The sequence below is a fragment of the Anser cygnoides genome, chromosome 2, assembly GCF_040182565.1.
Source record: "Anser cygnoides isolate HZ-2024a breed goose chromosome 2, Taihu_goose_T2T_genome, whole genome shotgun sequence".
In the NCBI taxonomy this organism is placed as follows: Eukaryota; Metazoa; Chordata; class Aves; order Anseriformes; family Anatidae; genus Anser; species Anser cygnoides.
The window spans coordinates 137,760,151-137,779,193 of NC_089874.1; the positions used below are offsets into that span (position 1 = coordinate 137,760,151).

General features: G+C 38.5%; 1 long non-coding RNA gene across 1 annotated transcript; it reads left to right on the top strand.

Annotated features, from left to right (window-relative positions):
* Nucleotides 1-2,041: 2,041 nt before the first annotated feature.
* LOC136789777 (uncharacterized) lies at nt 2,042-17,267 on the top strand. The gene is made up of 3 exons (XR_010828703.1): nt 2,042-2,143; nt 2,827-2,904; nt 16,321-17,267. It is a non-coding gene; the product is annotated as an uncharacterized lncRNA (long non-coding RNA).
* The last annotated feature ends 1,776 nt before the right edge of the window (nt 17,268-19,043 follow it).

Here is a 19,043-nt window from a genome sequence, read left to right on the forward strand (position 1 = left end):
GACTTTTGATTTACTTTGGTACTTAATTGTGTATATAGTAGACAATGACCAGTCCTTCATATGATGTTACCAGTGTACATTTCACTGTCTGCATCAGAGTAGATTATTCTGGCAGAAACACATAGCTAAAAGCTAAGTGTATGAACTTCTGCTGAGCAAAGAACAGTAGTGAGAGTGAAGAGAAGTTCCTTTGAACTTCTTTGAAGTTCCTGTTCTCTCTCCTGGCTTCCAGCTTGGCTGTACACTTTTCTTCAAAGACTAAAGCAGTAACATAACAGATTTGCTTCCAGTTGTCTCAGTCCAAACATCTTTCCTGCTGGTTATTGATATTGATCTGACAAGCTCTATGAAAGGATTTCAGGGCATTCTTAAAGTACTTGTGCTGGCGTCAAACTGTTCAAGCAAGCTGAATGTAAAAAAAACATCATGGAACCATCAAGCCTGATTTTGTGTCTGTCCTAAAACAGGTTACACATTACCAAGAAATTTTTAATAGTAGGAATAAAAATTGAGACAGAATTTATTGAGAAATTATTGAGACAGAAGGGCAATGTTTGCTGCACAGTTGTGTCTGCCTATATTCCAAGTCAGCAGTCAAGATGGACAAGAAGGTCTGGCGATGTCATCATGTTAGTATCTCAGACATGTCAGATGAGAAAAGAAATGTACAGCAACCTTGCTGAGTGTTAGTTTCTTCACTTATTGAAAATCACTTTACAGTCAAAGGATGTGTTAATTTTGGAAATGAAGGTATGAGAAAGATTGCTTGTCATGTATTGGGAGATCTACAGAGATGCATACACTCATCAGCAATCTTAAAGCCTGCTTCTGGAGACTGGCAGTGCCTTGTGTAACGCTGGCCTGGGGGAGGTTGAAGAATATTTTTAGTAAGACTGAAGTACACTGAAGTAAGACTGATGCTACAGAGACATTAGAAAAGTCTGTAGGTCTTTAGGGCTTTTATTTTATTATTATTATTATTATTATTATTATTTGTTGTCTGTTATTTTCAGGGTTATAGACTAAACAGGTAGGTTGATGTATGATGGGTATCTTTTATAAGGTCTGGTCTCGTGTTAGAGAGGTAAATTATAGTGCAGCTCAGAAAAGAATGTATTGTGTAATATTTCCATATAGCAGACCACGAGGTTGATTTAATAACATTAAGGTGTTTAATCAGGTCAGCACAACCCACTCAGTGGCAGAACCAAACCTGAAACCTGCATGCTCCAGGCTCTTAGGGCCAAAAAGCTGCTAGCATAGAGTGTTTAGATTGTTCTTTAAAGGCTAATGATTAGTAAAGGTATTTCAGCCACTTTGGACAGAGAAAATGAGGATACATGGTACATGGATCACCAGCACATATATGACATATGCTTATGTGACTTGAAAATCACAGGCAACGAGCTTTTACAAAAATACTTCATTACAGCATGCTTTGATGCTGCCCACACCAGCACTGCTTTCATGAAGAAGGCCCTGATAGAGACAAATGCCTGCTTCTGCGATTTAGTTTATTTATTTATTTATTTACTTATTTTGGTTATAAGAGGAGGATTTTTGTCATTTTATATTCATTTATTTTATTCTGGCTTATATTTTGCAGTCATTCATAGGCAAAGACATGGGTTTATTTTATTCATGGGAATGGGAACTTGCTATGGCTCTATCCCCCAGGAAATCTTCTGGAATAATAGAGGCATTGAGTTTAAAAAAAAAAAGGTTTGAGCATCTGATCAATTAACTGTGCCACTATTAGAAAGAAAAAAAAAAAAAAAAGAAAGAAAAGACAAATAAAATGGAAGCTTATTTGCATCTGATTTACATTATCCTTGTGAACATTGATTCCATTTTTATTTCATTCCTTCTAATACTATTCAGATTGCAGACTGTAACCTTGCTGCACATTTACAGCTGAGTTTCATTGTTCATTTAATCATCTCAGGTGTTACTGAAATAGGGAACAGTGCTGCTTGAAAGATTTCCCCTGGGGGTCTTGGGAGCTGTGTATATTCTGAGGCTGGAGGAGGGGGGCCTGCAGATACATTCTGGTAGTGTACATCTGAATTTTGATGGTCATCTGTTGAAAAAAATCACATGGACCAGGCTGTGTTGAGACCATCACTGCTGTCTCTTCATTTTGGTCAGTAATTTGTCTTCAAGCTTGCTACTTTGGTTATGTCTTTTTCTTCTCTCTCTGTAAACCCTTGTTTCAGTTTAAATATTTGCAATAACACACGTTTGCCTCTCCCTCTTTCCTCTTATGGGCAGGAACAGAAACATAGTGTCAAAACTATGCAGATATCTTTTAACCTAGCAAATTATTTCAGTGAGTTTGATGGTGAGATATGAAATCTACACAGTAAGCTCATAACACAAGATTCTTTGTTAAATGTAAGTAATTTAACAGAGAGTTATCTGCATCAGGAATGGTTCTTCTTTTTCTGTCCTAGACTATTGCTTTGGTTCAGAGAACCAAAAAGTTAAGTCTCTGGCACTACGCAATAGCATCCATGATTTGAAATTCTCTTTTAAGTAATATTTTATAGTGTTTGCTTAAAATCTGTTGTGTCTGCAAGCATCCCCACCTGTAAAATCATTTACCATTGAATATTTGCTGAAGTCAAACATAGAAAGCATTATCATATTCTAAGTTAATTTGTTAAAAAAAATAAGCAAATAGCAATGAAAAATGCTTTTGAAATCTTTGTTTATCAGTAGTCTGACTTTGTTGCCATAGACATACAAGAATATTGTGGATGGGGTTCTGATCTAATTTTTCTACTCTAATTCTTCAATTCAAGTTTTTTTCCCCATTTTTGACAGGCAAAATTGTGCTCAGATGTGATGGCATCATAATGATCAAACGAATTAATAAATAAGAATATAAAAATTTCCCCTCAGGTAAGAAATTTGTTGATTTTTATTGCTGGAAGTGAGGGTTAAGTGCAATGTGACAGAAACTGCACTTGCTGTTGCAAAAGGAGCTGCTCATTTTGATCAACAGCAAAACATTTGCTTTTGAATCTTGAGACTCCAGTCCCAGTTGGAGCAGCAACCTTTCCCCTATAATTAATTTTGGTGTGCTGTAGTCCATTAGAGAAGAGAGTGACAGCCTCTGGACACAGATTACTGTCTTATGTATGGCCCACAGGAACATTATGGTCTTAATTAAAGGTGGCTCGGTATGTCAGCCATTGCAGTAGTTTAAGCATTTTTAATACCGTGTCAGTATCTAACCACCTTAAAAGAATTCTGGTAGCAAGCAAACTAAGTAATTTAAAGGCAGCTCATGTTCTCTGTAAGTTTTGCAGGACTGCTATTGGGAATACTTGATAATTTATGAAGGCTTACACCACCAAATTAATTACATTTTCCTGATGCCACATGTCCTTTTCATACAAGCTAGCTCTGAATTATAAGTAACAATATTGTCCTTGTTCATTCCTTCAGTACAGGAGACAGCTTACTAATAACACTGGTAGAATTCAGTTGCTGTATTTTAGAAGTGTCATTTATTAAAGCATCACTATAGTTAAGGTGGTGTGTGCTCCTCTGATATTAACCCTGATTTCTGCTACACATATAACTGAATCTTGCTTTTGAGCCTTTAGCATGGATTTGATTTAGGAGTGTTTTCTACATGGTTTGGAAAAAAATAAGTTAGCGGGAATTGGCCTGTGCAGAGGTTGTGATATGCAGGAGGTGCAAATCCATGTACTATACTGGTCTGTGTTGGAAAGTGGTTACTGGTCTGTGTTACAAACCTCTGTTCTGACAAACAAGAACTCCTAGGGATCCTTACCACAGATAACTCATTGTGTTCTTATTCAGTGGTCTTCCTCTGAGGCCCTGCAAGTTTTGATTCATGTTTTGGTATTGCACAGTAGATACTTCTTGTAAAGTCTGGCAAACTCTTAATAAGGTTGGCTTAGAAAGAATAAATTTTCCTTTTTTTTTTTTTTAATTAACTACAATCTATTTGAATAGATGGTATATAAATACAACAACCACCTGAACTTTAAACTAGTAAGGAGCATCTATATCCTTAACTAAGATTTTAGAATATTGAAAGATTATTTTTTGCCCCTTCCACTTTTATTTTATTTTATTTTTTAAAGATGATCGCAAAGCATTTAGGGATGCTTTTGGGATCCTTTTCAAGAGAATAATTTGTACAATACTCACATGGTATGCTATTAGTTGAACAACAACAACAAATGGATTGGAGATTAAATTCCAAAAAAGAATTTGCAGGAGGAGAATTTTTCACAGAAAATATCAATTTTCTACAGTTCCTTTAAATTATAGTTTGGTTTGTGAAAGAAAGCTTGCTGTTGTGAAGTTTAGGCAGATTCACTGGGTTGGTACCATTCAAGCTGGGTCTTGAAAGATGAAGAAAAAGCTGATTCTATCTGGTGAAGACCAGAAAGAAGAGAAGAAACTTGCTCCTTCTGTTTCCATCCTTTTAAATGAATCATGAATTTCAAAGCTAATTGAATTGTGTAAACAACATCATTCTAAAGCAATTTATTTTATTCTCCAAACAAACAAATATGCACAGACCCAGTCAAAGTAGAAAATGAAATAAAGAAAATTAAATGCAAATAAACCCGCTTAATATAACATTAAGGACAAGACCTTGGAAAACATTGGCACTCAAAAAGTATTTTGATGTTAGACCTTTTTGGAGTGAGCCCCAAAACAATGGATCTCAAAGCTAATTACAGTTTAGTTGTTTTCTATTTTCATTTGTCAGTCTTGGGTGGCCCTAATTCTGCAAATACTTCTAGAAACCATGATGTTTAATTATTTGCCTTCAACTCCTCAACTGGTAGGCTTAATGTAGTTCACATGAGTTTTTTCAGAATCTGGGCCTGAACGCTACTAACCATTTGAGCTATTATAGTTATTTTTTCTTCATTTTTTCATCAAAAAACACGTGTAATCCCAAGCCAGTTTTATTTCAATGCATATTGAAGTCAACATGGAAAGGCAAGAAGGGAGGAGGAGAGCCCTGTCTTTTTTTTTTTTCCTTTATTCTGTTGGAGGAAGTTGGCAGGTTCTCATGGGGACAGGGAGAAGTGGGACTCTCAGAAGAATGGATGATTTGGTTTGAGGAACTGTCCTGGTTTTGGCTGGGATAAAGTTAATTTTCCTCCTGGTACCTAGTATGTTGCTGTGTTTTGAATTTAGGATGAGAACAATGCTGATAATACACTGATGGTTTAGTTGTTGCAGAGCAGTGCTTACACTAAGCCAAGGACTGTTTTAGATTCTTGTGCTGCCCTGCCAATGAGGAGGCTGGGGGTGCACAAGGAGCTGGGACAGAACCAGGACACCTGACCCAAACTGGCCAAAGGGATATCCCACAACTTATGGTGTCATGCAGAACAATAAAACTGGGGGAGTTGGCCAGGGGCAGGGGGCTCCTTCTTGGGGAGTGGCTGGGCATTGATGGGTGGGTGGTGAGAAATTGCATTCTGCCTTACTTGATTGGTATATCCTATTATCTCTATTGCTGTTATTTTCCCTTCCTTTTCTGTCCTATTAAGCTGTCTTTATCTCAACCCATGACATTTTTTTGTTTGTTTTTCAATTATATCCCCCATCCCACTGTGGGGCTTTGGAGGACTGAGTGAACGGCTGTGTGGGGCTTAGCTGCTTGCTGGGATGGGAGGTCTGGAAAGTGGTTATCTTGGAGGTGGAGCATTGTTAAGGTAGGAAGATAAGCCAAGAAGGAGAGAACAAATTAACATTAGAGAAAGTCGATAGGATCCTGAAATATTCTGTCAAAACCATGCAGGAACCAAATCAGGTCTGATGCTAGCAGTGCTGTCAGTTAGTGAAAAATGGGACAAATGAGGGAGAGAGCAAAGAGGGGAGAAAAACAAACCCTTATAATGGAAGGAAAAGCAAGGAACAGGGGATGAATTTAGTTTGTTGATGCTGACAATCTGACATTCACAGAAAGGTCAAGTTATAAGATATTAATGACTTTTACTGAAAAAGGGTAAATGATGGTTGAAAAGGACTGAATATAGTAGATATAGAGGGATTAAGTCAATAGCAGCAACACAAAGGAGAAAAACAGATATCTTGGAGCTAGCACCTCTTTAGCACTTAGATATAACGCTTTTCCTGATGAGGTTTTCTGTTCCAGTATTTTTCTTTTTATTGTATTCTGGAGCCCCACTCCTCTTTTCAGATGTATTAGTGTAATATACTGAAGGTCATGCTCCAAATACTAGTGATTCTGGACAGTCAACCACGCTAAACTAATAGTGAATCACTTTTTTTTTTTTTTCTGTGTTTAGTCTTCAGCTCTGAATAATGTTTGGTCATCTTCATGTTATGTTTAGTACAATGCATGCTGAAGGCCTTCCAGGTAGTGACATCTGGATATGCTACTTTACAGTACAAAAAATGCCTCAAGGAACTAAGCCTCAAGTAGTTCAGCATCTGTTTCATGTTGTTTCAGGAGATGGTATACTCCTTGTAAGATTGCCCATGAAGAATTCTTACATGAGCTTTGACAGCAGCAACATTTTTCTGCATTTTCTGCAGCTTGAATTTAGAAGTTTAATCTTTTTAAGAACTTGTTTGTAGTCTGAAATTTAAATCTATTTGAACATGGCTGATAAACTATATTCATTGAACATGAATAATACTGTAAATAAGGGCCAGAACAAAGACGTATACAACAGCCCTTCACTGTTTAGATGGAATGGTACTGAACATGCCTTATTCCCCTATCTGCTTAAAGCTAGAGCAAATCAAGTTCTTTGTCAGCCCTTTCAGGATGTTGCTCAGTTTTCTCACATCAACAATGTTCTTTATTTTCTCTTTATCACAAATAGCAAAATTTTCTAACAGTTGCACAACAGGCAATTACTTGTATCGAAATCATTCCTAGAAGATAAGGGATTTTTGGTTTCTGATCATCTTTTGTACTGCCTTAAGCCTGTATAAATTCATGAGTCTTTGGTTCAACTCAGATTGTTTTGTTTTGAATTAAACCTGAAATAAGAAACTGGAAAGAACACCAATTAAATAGTATTGCAAACATTTTTTTTAGTGATGCTAGTATAAATGGACAATGAATATCATCTCTAGGCCAGAGAATATTAGCTGTGAAACACAAGATGGTACCACTATAGATGGACCAGTTTTACTCTAGCTCTGTTCAATCAACAAGAAAATACTCTTACCTTCTCTCCTAAAGAGGCAAGAAGAAATGACTTAACAAGAATCCATTATTCTGTTGTTCTCTAACACATTTATAGCAATGTGGAATTTATTTTTGAAGTGTCAGGGTGACAGACAGACCCACTGCCTATTCTTATCTATTCTTTAGCTGTTCTGATGGTTGAGTTACTCTACCTTGTGGGAGTTTCTTTATGAAATACAGTTATATTGCAAGCTATTGTTCACGGTCTTAAGGAAGAAATAATGCAAGATGCCTGGTAACGTCATATCCAGACACAGCACTGCAGACAGAACTGTGCATAATCTGGGAGATGTTGCCATAACTTTAATTAGTGAAACACCCTCTACTCATAGTTCTTTGAAAGAGAAGGTAAGAACAGTTGGGTATCTGCCAGCCACATTGGGGTGTGAGTAATTCTCTGATCTCTAAGAAAATAAGTACTCACAAATTACGTAGGAAAAGTCTCCAAGGAGAGAGGTCTTCCTTAAAGGTCTTCTGATGCATCTTGTTGGGAAAGCCTAAAAGGTAATTGCACTTACTCCTCTGCTGAGTTTCTATTCCTCCAGTCATTGCCTCTGTCCCCTCAATGTGCTGATGGGTATGTGGATGGATATAACTTCCCCTTGCTTCCTCACTCTGGTTTATCTGTGTCAGGACTGCTGCTCTATGGTGGGAGGGAATATGTGTCCAGGCCTTGGAGGCTACTGCTCCCTGCAGTTGGCGTGCTGAAATGCCTAGCAAAGGTACATGGCTGTGGAGGTGATTGGGAGCACTCACTGGCACACATGCCCTTCTGTCATCTCTGCTGCTGGGCAATAATTGCTGAGAGATGACTGTGAGTATCTAGGAGCTTTAAAATGTCCCAGAAAGTTCCACGTGGTTTTCCTGTTGGAGCCTTTGCATTGTGCTCCTTTCACTAGTTTCCATGTATTGTTTGTCCTAGTCCAAGTGAAACTGCTGAATGAAAGGGACAGTTTTTGTGATGATAATAACTTTAGTCTCTGCTGGACTATGACTTCATTTATCTATCAGCAAAAAACAAGGCAACAAAAAGGTGTATACAGGAGCACCTTAAATAGACCCATAAACAGAATGTAATTGTTACAGTGAACTCAATAAATAGCCTGTTGGCTGCAGTGAAAGAGGAACCGAGAATAAACTGTGATGAGAAATAGCATGGATGTGTCCATATTTGCCATGAAGGAATCAGCAGGGATAAATAGTCTTCTTTTTTTTTGTCTTTGAATTACAATGTAGTTGTTTTGAGCACATACACATGCACAGTAGTAGTGCATTCTTTATTTATTGCATTTTCACCAAGGAGTACTGATAAAATATGATGAGAAACAGTTCTTAAATATTGTATAATTATCTGGAAGCAGAATGAACTTGATGTGTTTTCATATAGTCTGGGTTTGTGTGAATATGTTCGTGTTTTAGCACGTTGAAGACTAATGTTGGGTTGATACATATACACAGATGTTTAAACTGCACCCTTGTGGTTTGTTCTGCAGAATTCTATGAACATTTGGATTTATGTTGCCTCCTGCATAACTCTGGTGCTGTTCATTGGGCTTGTGATGCCAGAGGAAGTGGTTTGATTTCCCTGTGTCTGCATGAATAGTGTAGGAGAAATTCTTTACATGTGATCAACCTCTTTTTAAGGTCTTATGTGTGATCTGTACTTTAGAGAGATGTTGGAATGGACACAGGGATATTAAGCAATTTGTTAATTCCTCTGTGTCACCTAGATTGTGGGGTTACTTTTTATGCCAAATTGGTGTGACATAGATTATTGCTGGCTACCTCACACACAAGGTACTAATCCCAACAGCTTCAAAGAAAAATGGAAAATAACAATTTTAAGAAGGAAGAACAAGGATTCCCTCAAACCTCTGCTTTGTGGTCAAAAAATTATACCTCATCATCTTTAAACTATTTGTACTCAAGTACAAATAATCAGGTTGACCGTGCGTGTGTAGCTGATGGCTTCAAAACTTCTCACAACTCCTTGCTAAAAGAAAAACTACCACTCCATTAATTGTTTTCTGTACCTGCATTTTTGTACCTGCATTTTATTTGTTATTGCTCTTTCCTTTAATATCTTTCCCCACAATTTGTAACCAGTTTATCTAGAAGACCACTGACAGTTTAACAGTTTGCAAAAGTAACTGAAGTCCGAATGTATTTCTACTATGTCTGTTGTCAATAGGAAAGATGTTCTTGAATAAAAATTTAAATGCCAATGCCAAGGTGTTTTTAAGCTTAGAAAACAGCAGCTTTTCTAGGAACTCATTCATAAGCTTTATGAAGATTTGTCCTATATAATTTCCGGTTGCTGTTCTGTGGGCAGTTTTGAAGGCAGAAATGAAGGCAGACGAATACCCTTGTTTCCACCTCATTGGACAGGGAACAGACCCCACAGGTTCAGTATGAGTAATTGGGTTTGCCTCCTTGAAAAAAATGGTTGGGGGGGGGGGGGGGGGGGGGGGGGGGGGGGGGCGGAACAAGACCTGGTCCTGAAGGTTAGCCTGAGGGGCAGTCCCAGTGCCAAAAGCATGAAGTAGTAGTCTCTCATCATTTGTCCTGGAGCTGTAGGAGCCCAGTCACTGTTGTTCACAGGGCCTGTTGACATCTCATCATTCTCCCTACTGTAGCACAGCCACTCAGAACATCCTAATTTTTATATCTTTAGCAAGTCCCTTTTGTAAAGTAATAATCAGCTGTATGCTCTCACACTGTCACTGCCTTGTGGATGGAGGTGAAGAGCATGTTTCATGGCATTTGGGCATGCCTGGGGCTGGTGACCAGGTTGGCTTGTGCTTGGCATTGACATTTGACCAAGAACACTGCCATTTCAGAATTACTCCTTAGTGCTTATTGATCTCTGGTAGACTCAGCACCATACAAACCCTCTTTTCTGAGCGGCTCTTATCTTTGGTTCTCTTCTGTGCTTCAGCAGAGAAGGATTTCTTTCTCTTGCTGGCTAGAGGAGGTGAGGTCAGAAGGAAAAAGTGGGTGGCCAAGTCACAGGTGGCGAAAGAGCTGGGAAGGGTCTCCAGATGGCTGACGTCAGACTTCATAAAACGATGAGGACCCAACCCTCATCATTCCTTTAAACCTAAATGTTTGTATGTGTTACCAAACCATCATGTAAAACTATATAAACGTTTTCACATGTTGAACTACAGATTAACTGTGGTGCTTATGATGATAATTAAAACCACAAACACAACATATTGTGAAAAATACCACATGCACATTTAATTATGATTCACATTTCCAGGCGTGCAGTTGGGGAAAGGAATTACTGAATGCCTCTCGAAATTTGTTTTTGTATTCAGCAAATCTTAGGAGATGTTGAGTAACTTGCACGACTGGACCTCTTTATTTGTAGATTTGGAGATCTTTCATTATTTCTGGACTTAGCGTTTAAATCTGTATTTTTTGAACTACTTCTTAAAGTGAAAAATCTGGGACATAGGGTTTTGATATGATCATTAGTGTTGTTTTTTCTAGGTATTTGATATGAAATATTACATTATTTTTTGAATATTTCAAACCATGCAGATTTGCGGGGGGGGGAGATTTACAAATGTATGTTTTCATTTGCACTTGTAATTATTTTTATTTGATGCTTATAGCATTGAGACAAGTGTTTCTGAATATTGCTTTATGTATCTGCTTTTGGGGACATTTTGCCATGTTTTTTTCCTGTCCTGCAAACCTTGCCTTGCAGCAAGGGGGCTTAGAACTGAGCAAACAGGGCACTGCCATTCCATGAAGAAACACCAGTTAGCCTGAATTAGCCACATCAGCAGCTGAAGAAAATAAAAAATGGGCCATGAATAAAAATTATTACATTTTGGGGGGGGAGGGGGGCGGGAATTTTTTAACCAGTCTCATAAAGCTTTTAATGTTTGGCATGTGTTTTTAAATCTTGGTGGTAAGACTGTAGCAATGAGGCAAGCAGCAGATTCTTCTCCAAACCAATTTACTGTGGTGATGTAGAAGGCCAAGACACAGAGGTCGTGACTCTTACCAGAAGGGCGGAGACAGGAGACTAACCTCTGGATGCCTTGTCTGGGTAAAAACATACCCTGCTTTGCACAAACAGTAACTTAAAAAGAGGACAGTTTGGTATTTTGGCTTCTCCAATTTCATTACAGTACCTATATTCTAATGTAATCCTGCATTGTATTTTCTATTCACCTACAATCTTGGTGCTAACCTGCCAGTAAAGAGGTGTCCACACATTGCAGAGCAGCACTGCAGGAGAGATGCCATAACCAGAGGCAGGAGCCTCTCCACTGCACACCATTGCAACATGCACTGAAGTTGGTGTGAGACCTGGGAATACTGTAATGTTAGCACAGTGCTGATGGGGCTGTTTGCAGGATCTTTATTCTATCCTGTACTAAGCAGTAGAGATATGCCCAAGCTACATGTATAAAAACCCCAACTACTTGTATAAACATCTCTCCCAGGTTAACCAATCTAGCAGTAAAATCTTGATGATGTAGGAACACCTTTAAAAACAGCCAAGATTTTTTCAGCCATCAGAAGTGTTCAAAAATTCAGACCTTTAAACAATAAAGAAATAATGGGTCATGCTTAAGATTTAAACAGCTAAAGATTCTAGGGTACTTAAAGAGTGACCCACTTAAAATTGTTTGTTTGTTTTAAAAAGAAGCCTTTTTTTTTTTGCTATAAAATGTTTTGTCAAAATTGTTGAGCACTTGAGCCTATTTTTTTTGTTTTATGCAGTGTTTTCTTCTCCTTTTGGTTTCTGATTTTTTTTATTTCTCTGTAAATATTTATCAAAACTGTGCAAAGCCATATTTCTTTCAATTAAAAGATTATTTTTCCCCACAAAAGGTAATATTGTTGGGGGGGGGGGGGGGGGGAACCACAAATCAAACCCACACCTTTTTGTGAAATATTACACTGGGGGGGGGGGGGGGGGGTGAAGACGCTGGAGAAAAAGACATAATGTTAAATTCTGACCAGCTGTAATCCAAAACAACACCTTGCAGAGTGTTGAGAAATTATAGCTATGGAGTCAGCAAAACACAGGTGTAAAGGGCTCCCTCTGTGGAGCACAACTAGCTGTGATGTTTGCTGTGCATTTGAGTTTATTGGGATGTTGTCTTGGGAAGAGTTGCTGGCAATCTTCTCTCTAAATCTGAATGCAGCGTGAGAAAAATCACAATGGGCTGTTCAGCTTGAACCTTGCACTATACTTGCCATGATGCATACCATTATTATTACTATTATTTTTGGGGGTGGTTTTATTTTTCTTGCTCTGCATTAATGTAACCGAGATCATAACAGCAGCATATGCACAACAAAGCTGCTAACTGAGGAAATATCAGGCTTACAGCAATTCTTTGCACCACAGTTGCTTATCAATGAAGCGTATATATAGCCTAATTAACATAACTGGAACGACTATAATTATGCTATCATTTTGTTTACTTTAGCACATTCTGTTGAGGTATATGGGTAGCAATATTTGTTATTGAAATATTCCCCCTTGCTACATTCAGGCTGTTTAATTATCCTGTTAGTCTATTTTATTTATGGTGTGATTTAGTTGCTTAAAAGTAGGGAAAGTGTTAAAGTCCACAAACCCTTGGCTTAGATATTCTTATCTATTTTGGATCTTGGACACAATCTGATAAATCTCTGAGCAGTTCTTACTCATGCAAGTAAGGCAGTCCTGTTTTAATTAATATCACTATTGGTTTAAATAAGACTTTGGAGGATAAAAGCCTAAAAAGAAAACTAATCAAGAACACGCGCAGCGAGAAGTCTTTCAGGCGTCCTGTTTGAGAAAGGTCAATGCAAAAGTGAAGCTGTTAGTTTGCACTGCTAGACAAAGACAAGGAAGGAAACTGATCGCAAACGTTGGCCTCTCCCTGACTTTGACTGCACTACTGAAATGACATTATGTCCCTTTTTGGTAAAAGCAAGATACCTCTCCCACAAATGTTTCTGTAGAAGGTTCCTTGTGCAGGCAAACCTTGGAAGATGGGAGCTGGCTGATTCTGCAGCACCACTTGGTGAAGTCTTCTCGTCGTCGTGGTCACTGCTGCAGCTGTGGCACAAGGTGCTCCGGGCAGGTTTGCTTTATTCCTTGCTTTAGGGCGCAAGCTACTGACACGAAGCTGAGACTGGTGTTTGGCTCAGCTTTCATATAGCTTCAGTGATGGTGTCACCAGTGCTCTCTAGGTCTATGAGAGCCTGAAAATCCCTCATGTGTTGCAGTGTGAGTGCATCTCAGGAGAGGCAACCACAGCACGTTCTTATCCTTCATGCCCTTGTGTTAGTGCAAGAGGGGAAGGGAAAGGCACATGAGGCTTTTCTTTTTCCTGATGTGTTTTTCTGGAGGTCCAAGGAGGCAGAAGTCCCCGTCCTGCTGTGATATGATGCCGCGGCCTTGAACTTCCTTCACCCCCATGCACCCACAGTGCAGGCACACAAAGCCTGGCTTTCACTGGTGGGAGCACTGCATAATCCAGATCCCTCACATTTCACCAGGATTAATGACTCTTGCTTTGTGATGTTGTGCAGAACATTAATAAAGCAAATCATGTTTGTATGGCTATATGAGTTCCGTAATTAGGAATATCAAGAGTATATGTTAAGTTAAGGCTGAATAAATTAACATAGAGGTATCAAGAGTGCTGGCAGTTTACCACACCTCTGGGCATAGTCCAGGGTCTTTGTTCACATTAAAAGAATAATAAAGATTCTCTCAGGTCACTTGCTGAGTTGTCTTGTTGGCTAAAAGGCTAGAAATTTCTTTCTTTCCTTTTTCTTTTTTTTTTTTTGGCTTCTTCATGGATCAAAACTGTTCTTGGTAGTTTTTTCATTAGGAGAGTACCTCACTATGTGTTCTCTAGCCGTCATGCTCAGTCACCTCTAGTTGGGAACAAGTCTCCTGCTCAAGCTGACATATAACACAGATGCAGTACCTGCAGTGTGTGAGTGTGTGGTAGGTCAGAGATGTCCAGCTCTTCCCAAGGATCTTCTGATGAAAACACAGAGGTCTGCCATGTTCTCTCTCCTCTCTCTACCAACTGATTTGTACAAAGACAATGTAGATGTGTAATTTGAAGGCCTCATGTATAAAAGGGTGGGGAGAATTTCCTGAAAATTGCAGTCACACCACAGTTGAAAGAGGAGGAATAAAGAGGAAGCATATTTCAAGCCCACTGTTGAAGAATTCTCACAGTGGCTTTCTGCCTGCTTGCATTTCTTTACCACTCTTGGTCAGGCACCATATGTAAATGAACACTGCTTACATGCAAGCTCTCCCTTAGAGTTACATCAGCTACTCCTAATAAAAGCTCAATATGTGAAACTTAATCATCTACCAGATGTTTTTATTTACCAGTTCTTATTTTCTATTTAAAATTGCTCATGGGGTTTTCTAGTCACTTGGATCTAATTTAAATGAGTAGACCCAAATTCATCCCTGACAATACATCATTAAAGTGATGCAGTTTTACATAAGAGATTAATATTGTCCTCAGACTATACTTTTTAAGAATAAAATAATCCATTACTGGAACTCAACCATGTATACGCTCCTCCTAATCCCTGGCCATCCCCATAAATATGAAGAATTGAGGATGTAACCTATGGAGACAGATACACACGTGCATCTCTTTCTATTTCTCTCACTGCTATCCCAAGGATTTTAGCAAAAGATGTTAGTAAATTCTCCTTTTCTTATATAGGACACAGAAGGAGAGGGAACTGAGGTTCAGAGCCAAGGATCTAAATGTCCAGTAAAGCAGGGAAAATTGTGGCTTAAGAAGAACTGCAGGACTGAACTGCCACTGCAGGGCATGAGGCTAGTCATAATTTTTATCCACCTCCTACTGTCTTCCTTTGACTTACTTGTGGCATTTGCTCTCTTCCTGTAGCCCAGCAACTGGTAACAGGGAGCAAAGAAGTGGTTTGTGGGCTGCAAAGAGCAGAGACCAATGTTGTGATGTGCCTGCCAATGACCATGGCTGGACTTGCTGATCCTTGTCTTCCACTTTCATGCTCCTGTTTCAGACACCACATATGCAAATGTATTTGCTGCTTGGCAGATTGTCCTTGAAGTCTAACTCTTTCTATTCCCAGCTTGCCTTTTCTTAAATGCACTGTCATTTTTTTTTATTATTATTTTTTTAATGTGTGATAATTTATTCAGTTTTTTTGCAAATAGTTATTGGTTTCATGTGCTATTAATATATGTTTTAATTTTCCACAGTGATTTATTACATTCAGATTGAAGAAGAGAAGTCCTTTCTGGTTTATACATCTTTCTGGTATTTTATAGTTGTGTGTAAGAACAATCACCTCACTGGGAAGTATGTGACAGACAGCATGGTCACTTCCTTGGGTGACACAATATGGCAACGTCCTCCTGCTCTGAAAACTTTGGCAGTGACTGGAGCCATGAATGTGAGCACATCCGGATAGCAAATATAGGATTGTATTTGTTGAAGACCAGGAATTCCTCTTTCAATTCCTTGCTGCCCTTTAGCCATGGGCACCCCTTCACAGACAGTTGCAGACAGCTAAGCATACTGTTTTCTTATGCTCACAGCTTTATTCAGCCTGATTGAACTTACTACTGTGAGTATGTGTGCACACGAATTGCATAACACCTAGATACAGAGTCCGACCACCATGGAAAACTGATGTGAGACTCTCTCTGACACAAAGACAGCCTTGCTATATCTGCTGTGGCTCACAGCAATACTGTGCTGTGAATTATTTTGTCATCGCCGTTCTCATCTGGGAAAACAAAGAGGATCTTGCCCTTTATTTTGGCGTTGTTTATGCTTGCCACTCTAACTCTTGCCCTTCCCATCCCTCTTCCTACCATAAACATCACCAAGCTTCTGCTCCCATTCCCCTCCCCGTTCAGTCCTTTTGCCTTTGTCCTTTCATCTCCCACCGTATGGCTTGTGTCTCCCTTGCACTGGGTTATCTCAACAGTTTATATAAAACTCCTTTCAGCCTGCACTAACCACATGGAATTTGTGCAGCTGCATGCCCCACTCAGGCTTATTGCATGTCTTCTTTGTTTACTCTCTGTGCAGGTGACAGTGGTGCAGGCCGGAGCTGCCAGCTGGCGCTGTCAGGAAGAGCAACGGGTATAGCTTCACTTCTACAAGCCTGAACTCCTGTGGTCACTAACATTTTGTCTGTGTGCCCAGCCTTCATCCTGGAGAGACCTACTGGTTCATGCAAGTGAAGGGAGCCCTTTCTCTCATGGCACACCCCATGTGCAGCTGATGGTGTATGTGGTTTTATGAGGATCCAGAATTTTGTCCACTGCTGTGGTCCGTAGGGTAACACCTGCAATGGGCAAAGCAAGAGGGAAAACGACTACAACCAAAGTCTCAGTGAGAACACCCACATGTTCCTAAACTGCAGTTTATGGTAAGGCACAGGGGCTCTTCAACAATGGGCCTTGAGGATCTCATGACCACAAGCAGTAGAGATTTATGGTGTTTACTTGCATGTACAGCTTCCACACATTACTTTTCCAATAAGATTGACCATGTTGACCACTGCAGTGATGGAAATATTTGTTTGTATGCAGTGGCTGCTCAAACCACTGCCTTTGCAGAAGACAACTACTGTGCAGAGTATCTTTACCTACCTTAGTCATTTCCCAGCAGATGAGAAACTAATCCTTTTCTCAGACCAAAGTGTCTCTTGTGACCTCAGATACACCATGAAAATATTGCATTTTTATGCAAACCAGTCATTGTTTAATTTTTATTGTTATTTCTATCAGCAAATTGCTTTCTTTTAAAATTTCCCACATCTAACAAGTCATGTTGTAATGCATTACTTCAGGCAGTATCTTTCACATTGCATTAGAGTAAGACAAACTTAATATGATTTGATGCTTGCAACCTGCTTCAAACATGGCATGTGAAAGATTTGAAAGAGATGCATATTTCATGGTAAAGACAGTTTTTTAGACTTCTTTTCTCTTTTCTTTACATTTTCCTGCCTCTTTAATTTTAAAATGAAGTTAATTATTGGGCTTGCTGGAGAAAATACAATTAATCAATGCATCTATTTTTCATACTTGCAAAAATTCTATCAATTTCCAGTTGTTTGTTTGGTTTCTGCTTTATGTTTTCACAGCTTTCTGATTGAAAAGAAAAACTACCTGGTGACTATCAGGATTTTTTATTTATTTATTTTTTCTAACAACGAAGCAATTAGATTGCAGAAAGAATGAATATAGGTTCTCTGATAACAGAAGAAACAATTCTACTTTTGAAAGATGAGGGATTATATGACTAAATCCCACATGATCAGCCTCTAACATTTAAGACTTTTTAAATTCTCTGCTTCAAAGGTGAACATAACAACTCTATCATACAAATGAACATACTTGCTTCACAACAACAGGGAGGAATACAAAAGAAAAATAATCCATGATTTTACAGTGGCTTCAAACAATTTAATTTAGCTTGTTTATTGTAATTAGTTTACACTTAAAGCAAATATCTCATAGTAAAATGCATCTTTTTCTTAGGAAAATAACAAAAGGAATATTTTTACATATGAAGCTTTTCTTTCTCTTAGAAATCTGCTTTGTCAAGAACAGTTTTCTTGAAACATTTCTGAACATATTTTAGTTTCTCCAATGCTATGTAACAGTATAAACATGCTGATGCTAGAGCTTGCAATAAGAGGTTTGTTCATTCTACCATTGCTTGTATTTTATTTTCTCTGAGACTTTTAGTAAGTTGTATTTACAACAAGAGAGCATAGACAAGTATGAATATAAACAAGTTTATGATTCACACTGGGCTAGACACTGATGTTTTTATTCCTTCTGAATTGTCCTATTTTGCCTCATGAGTGATCCCAGTAATTTCAGTTGGATGACTTGGACTATGAGCTCAGTTCATTATATGTGTAGGTAATGCATTCTGGTTTTACAGACCATTTCAGCGTGGGGATCTTTATTTTAACTGCACATTTCATCTGGTATAGATGCTAATATAACTTCAGCAGCCTAATTCTCCATCATCTTAAAATTATGATTTTTAAATAAATGCTCTGGACCAACCAAGAAAGAAAAACCAAGCTGATGTAGGAGCTGCTGGGTAACACTGTAAAATTCCTATGTAGGAAATCAGAATACTTGACCAAAACAGTCTTTTTTTCCTGACAAAGTCTATTAAATTTTAACTTCATTTTTTGTCCTAGAGACACAGATCTGATCAAAAATAACCTCAGCCAAAATGAGCATGAAATATTTTATCTGGATTTGCTTTTAACCTGCTTTGTAGTAGAGAGAGATTCCATGAATCTTTCTAACACCTCTGTCTAGCAATTCTTCTAATTGACTTCACAGATAAGAACAATGAGTAACTCTCCAATAGAGGAAGAAAATGGAAATAAGAAAGGCCACCCCCAATCCACAAAACCACTTCTTAAACAGAACTCAAACTTTGAAATGCTCGTCCTTCCATTTCTGAAGTGTTTCCTATAACATAGGTGTGGGAAATAAAAGACTAACTTCAGTACAAGGGTCACCACTCAGTGTTTCTTTATAAACCATATATATTTGTTTCAAAAATTAAAATATTTTACCTGCTTTTCTGGTTTCACAAAGACTGGGTTGTTTGTTGTACTCTTTTAGTGGCCTAAGAAGCAGTAGTGCTCTTAACCTGGAAAAGAGGCATCTCGGGAAGATCTCATCAATGTGTACAAATATCTGAAGAGAAGGTGCAAAGAAGATGGAGCCAGATTCTTTTCTTTTCAGTGGTGCCTGATGCCAGGACCAGAG